Below are 5774 nucleotides of genomic sequence, written 5' to 3' on the forward strand. Positions count from 1 at the left end.
GACAGCCTGGGGCCTCATTTATAAACGTTGCGTAAGTACAAAAGCGTGCGTAACCCATGCTGAGCAACTTTCTACGCAACTTTCGGTATTTATAAAAAACAAGCTGAGCGATAAGTTGGCGGAAGGTGTGCGTAAATCTACGCACAATTCGACCCTCCTTTAACTACGATAAGCTCGTTTCTGGAGAAAGGGGAAAACGCGACTCCGATGGCAAAGGGATGAAACCCGGCAAAGTCTGCGAAACGCATGGCATATTGAATAATAAATACATCGGTCGTTGCAAGAAACCCTCCAATGTGTCACACAGTTTAAACGGAATCAATCGCCACCGTAGCCTAATCACTAAATAATGTCTGCATTGCTTTGGATGTGTCTGTGAATTGACTCATTTGTGTCATAATATAATGTTATGGTGTAGGCCTATATTCATTTATAGGCTTTTCCGTGAAGCATCACGGGCAGTAGCCTATGAATAAAAGCCACATTACGTTGATAACACAACACGAGCCTATAGGCTTATCAAAGTAATGATTCCCTATGTCGATAGTCTACAACTATAAGGCCTATACCGCACCAAACAAATGTTGCATTTGGCGTTGAAGTATATTTATTCAGTTAATCATTTATTTAGTAAGTTATTCGTACGTTTAATTATCCACCTATTATTCGTTAATATATTTATGTAATTATAGCCTATATTTGATTAGGCTTTTATGTAAACCCAAATAACCACTGAGGCAAGCCGCAATTACAATGATGTTGAGCGGTGAATGGAAATGTCCTATACTTGAGGCAACTGTAGGCTACATTAGGCTATATTGTACATCATCATATATTCTCATATTGTCTTATGATTGTCATGTAGCAGGCATGTGAGGAATGTGGGCCTAAAAACGCATGTCATCCCAATGCTCACATGCTTTGGTAGAATTAGCTGTGCGCAAAACAGCGCATGGAGGTGATGCGTCTCCAAGTTGTAAGAACACAAGGGAGCAAGTTAGATTATTAATTTGCCGAATCGTCATGTGGGTAGCTATAATTACGCTTTATAGAATCACATGAAACTCATCCATGGACCCCATATATTTACAAGACCTCGATACAGGCACTGATATAGCTGGATTATAGTAGGCCATGACGCACGGGGCCTTGGATATGCCGGGACTTGGCACAGATGTTCTAATATGTGCTTTGCTATCCCGCAACATCCATTAGAACACGCAGCTTCTATATGCTTACAGAATGTTTTTAGAAAGTATGTGAAATGCATGATATCCCGGAAAATACACAAATTGGCTGCTGCAAAGAACCCTCAGATCTGTTGTACAGTTAAATTGGGGATACTTGCCTTAAGTAGTCACGATAGGCCTACATGTTTGCATTGTTATGGATGTCATTGTAAATTGACCCGTTTATACGTTGATAAGTTAGGCATTAGATTACGTGCAATATAGATCCAAACCCCATTACCCATGCAACAACACTATAGGCTTATAATGATTATCAGTTTGGATATAAGCAGCCACCTAATAAGGCCTACCACACTAAACGAATGCCAATATAGCCGGCATGATAGATAATTCATTATAATCTAAATGGGACCACTCAGGCCTAACAGGTGCTCTTATCCGTCGTGCACATGTGAAATCATCGTTCCGAAAAGATCCTTTTGCGGCGTCTCTACCTCGTTGACCAATACCTCCACCTCGCATCGGTAAAATGTATCTTTCTCATTCTGCCTTTTGCACTCCATTGTCGTTGCATATGTATAGGCGTATCACTGACCATTTATAGGCAATTGTGGGCGTTAATTGGGGTGTGATCAGAACGCGCGTTCACGTGCGCCATGTTAAGTGTTGATTGTGATTTATAAAGGGCAGCTGGCGTAGGCGTGCCTGAGTTAACATGGGTTGTGATACGCAGCGTTTTATAAATCGGAGATTTTTTGTGCGTATATTTTCGTACTTACTTAGCTAAGCAAACTTAGTTACGTGGATTCTACGCAATGTTTATAAATGAGGCCCCTGGACCTTATTTACGGCATATTATAAGACGTTTGACTCACCGAGATAACTTTGGTGTAATTCGGAGGCCTGTAGAAGAAATGTAAAATCCAGCGCGAGCCAAGTAATAAACCTCTGTAATATGATCTTTAGAAACATCTTTAGAAATGAAATAGCTTCCCCACTTGCTCCAGCACGCATGCGCACAGCGCGCAGACTGGCTATTCTCCGTCTGTAGGCTACACTCCCGGCTCACATTCTCTACTCTACGATCGGCTTGTTGGTGCCTGGAATATTGTGTGCAATATGGCTGAATATTTATCAGATTTTGAGAATATAGAAGATGGCTAAGAATATGATGGACGCCGATCATAGCGTAGAGATCAGAATGTGAGCCGCAAGTGAGGAAGCTATTTCGTTTCTAAAGACGTTTCTAAAGATCATATTACAGAGGCATGTGAAAAACCACAACAAGCCCTCGCTCTATGTAAGCACAACTAGCGATTCATAAAGACAGATTGATGAAAACAACCGTTTCGCGGCAGAAAATAGATTTTTTAGAAGCGGCATTCTCAGTGCCCCGTCCGCCGCCATTACATGGATATACTTGGCTCGTGCTGAATTTTAAATTTCTAATACAGGCCTCCGAATTACACCAAAGTTATCTTGGTGAGTCAAACGTCTTATAATATGCCGTAAATAAGGTCCAGGTTGTCAAAAACGAACATTCTCGTTTAAGGTTACTTATGATCCTATACAATGGTTCTGAACAAAAAGTTGACAAAACTAGCACTTTTGAGAAAGTCTGATAATTGCTCTACCACCGTTTTGGTCATACAATGGATGTGGGTGGGCACCGTGAAAAATCATTCAAATACATGTTAAACTCTCGATTTCAAAGACAAGAAGCTCACCGAGGGGGGTAATTGGTGTCCGTTGGTGTTCTGACATCAAATTCGCTGCAATGTATGAATCCTGTAGGGTTTTATTGATCATTTTAAAAAGTCCATTGACTTGTATTGACGCAACCGTTGTAGATGTGTAGATCAATCCGCAGAGGGGATTCAGGAAGCAGAACTTTTACGGTAGCTATTGTTATTGTTTATGTTAGCTAGGCTAGCTAGTTTGCTCACTGCTCACGCTACTCTTTTGCTCACAGACAGAAAGCCCTAGGCTACAGTTCAGAAAACGCTTATCAAAATGGCTGATCTTGAAGATTATGAATTTGATCGCGAGGAATTAGACTTTGACAGCAGCACTTATTGTTTAGAGCCTGCCCAAGATCAAGGCATTGCAGGAGATCGGAATCAGTTCAAGCGGTAGTTTACACACGTACTGTATGTGTTGCGACTAAATAGTTCTATGCTAAATATTTAAAAAAGCCTTTCCAGATTAACTAGAATCATACTTTATGGCGAATTATATGTCAGAACGCCAACTAACACCTTAGTGAGTTTCTTATCTTTGAAAATTGAACATGTTTTTTAAATTATTTTTCACGGTGCAAGTCCTTGAAAGAACGCTTCCGGTAAGTTTAATTTCACACGACTTGAGTGGCAACTGGTAGTGTGCTGTGTCCTGATTTTAAACTGCAAAAATGCACACAAAAAACAAAAAGAAATTGCGCGCACGCGCTTCGCTATCTCGTGCCCCCTCAGTTTTTTGGTTGCGTGACACCCCTGCTTATCCTTTAAGACTGTCACTACAAAACGCTACGATGACGACCGAGTTCGGCAGGTAACAGGTAAGCACGCGAGTAGGAGAAGCCATCTATTAGCCATTTGGTAAGGATAATTCATCCTAATTCATGATAATGTGAAAATATAAGTGATTGACATTGTGTAGGGCACTGTGTATTGACACATGGGCTGTGGGAGTGACAGCGTGTAGCATGTTATGTTTTATGTTTCGGTGCTAGTAGACCCAAGTTTGGGGAGATGCCATTTGGGTAAGAACCGTGATGGGGATCTCTGTTCCTTTGTTTGACCTGTGCTAGCCTCTTGCTAGTAAGTTAGTGATAGCACTAGCGTGTAGCACTGTTGACACTTGTCACGTGGTTTGTCTAAATAAACGCGTCGTCATTCGGTCGAGGCTGTGTGATGAGCGAGCAAGTTCAGTTGAATTGCTGCTTGCAGTACTCGTTGTACTTTACACGCGTGCATGTATTACTCACACGCACGTGCGTACGCCGTGGTACCGAAATTGGTACCGAGTACCGTAGAAATTTACTGTCACCGGTACCAACTACTGAATTTCTGGTACCGTGACAAGCCTAGGCCAGAATGATGTTGCATGGTCTCTCTGGAGCAACACGTAGATGGTTCAAACATGCAAAGCGCCTTTTCAACACCCCATTTAGACGCTCAATTGCGCTTCTTGTTCTTCCATGGGTACAGTTGAATCTCTCTGCTGCATTTGTTGCCACGGCAGAAGATGTCATGAGCCATGGCAAGAGTGGGTATGCACTGTCACCCAATACGATGCCATCAGGGGGATCTTGTTGGAGGTTCCGGTAGATTTGGCTCTCCCTCAAGATTCTTGCGTCATGGACGGACCCTGGCCATTTCACCACACAGTTGGTTATGGTGAGGTCTGCATTCCCCACAAGTTGCACATTGATGCTGTGCTGTCCTTTCCTGTTCACAAACTCCCATTCCTTCTCACAGGGTGCTTGGATGTGGACATGAGTGCAGTCTATCACATCAATAGTATTTGTCATTCTCCATGTTTCATAGAACTTGAGCTTGACCTGCTTGATTTATTCTGGATTTGTTGGAAATTTGACAAATTGGTTGAGAAAGCTAGCCAAAGCAGAAGACACTGTGTATTACAGAGCCAACAGTGGATTTCTTGACATGCACCATCTCCAATAACTTGGTAGAATGATCCACATGCGTAGAACCGCAAAGCAATGAGTGCCTGGGGGGTAGGTAGGAAATATAAGATTTTACTTCATTCTTTTCGACATGGCTGTGTAACTGTGTTAAGTTGATGAATAATTACTGTCTATTGATGGAATGTACACATCCATGCACGAAATAAACAATGAAATGAAAATGAAATGAAATACCTTTTCCTCCACAGCCAATGCATAACTTATTTTAGTAGTGTGTTCCAGTTGTGGTTGAAGAAGACTGACAATGGATGCAATGTCAGCCGCACCAAATCTGAATATTGCATACAATTCAGCATCTGTGTACTCCTGTAGTAGTTTAGGGTGTGCCCTGTGCACCCTATGGCCATATCCTCTCTTTTGCTGCTGCAGACGATTAGCAATGGTCGTCATTGTTTGAATGGTCCCTCGTTAGAAGAACAGCTTTAAAGACCCCAAAATTACCTCCCAATTCACACCTGTGTGCATGTATCTGCAGTCTATTTAATGCAGGTGTGCTTTGTCAGAGATAGAAAGAGAAGATGGATATGGCAGCAAGTACCTCAAAGGGGAGTAATTTCACCCGAGCTGCCTTGTTAGAAGGTGTAAGGGCACATTATTATATTGTGAGCAGTAAATTAGGCTCCTCTGTGACTGCAAGGATGAAGCAAAGCATATGGACTGACATCACCAACCGAGTGAATGCCACAGTGAGTGGTCAATTAAGAACCCTGGAACAGGTATGAGATTAATGTATGAGATTAATGTGTATGTTGGATGCTGTTTTATTGTATATTGTTTATTGTATTGTTAGCTGTGGAAACTGAATTGCCCTTTGGGGTAAATAAAGCAATCTCAACTCTACTCAGCTCAAACTGCGGTGGAAGAATTTGAAACAG

At 41.9% G+C, this 5774-nt stretch overlaps 1 pseudogene across 1 annotated transcript; it reads right to left on the minus strand.

Annotated features, from left to right (window-relative positions):
* Positions 1 to 4275: 4275 nt before the first annotated feature.
* On the minus strand, positions 4276 to 5289 carry LOC311315400 (putative nuclease HARBI1; annotated as a pseudogene). Its single transcript has 2 exons — positions 5143 to 5289; positions 4276 to 4922 (listed from the first exon to the last, which is right to left on the minus strand). The product of its transcript is annotated as a putative nuclease HARBI1 (transcript).
* Between the last annotated feature and the right edge of the window lie 485 nt (positions 5290 to 5774).

This window comes from Borostomias antarcticus (genome assembly GCF_949987555.1).
Source record: "Borostomias antarcticus genome assembly, chromosome: 11".
Classification (NCBI taxonomy): Eukaryota; Metazoa; Chordata; class Actinopteri; order Stomiiformes; family Stomiidae; genus Borostomias; species Borostomias antarcticus.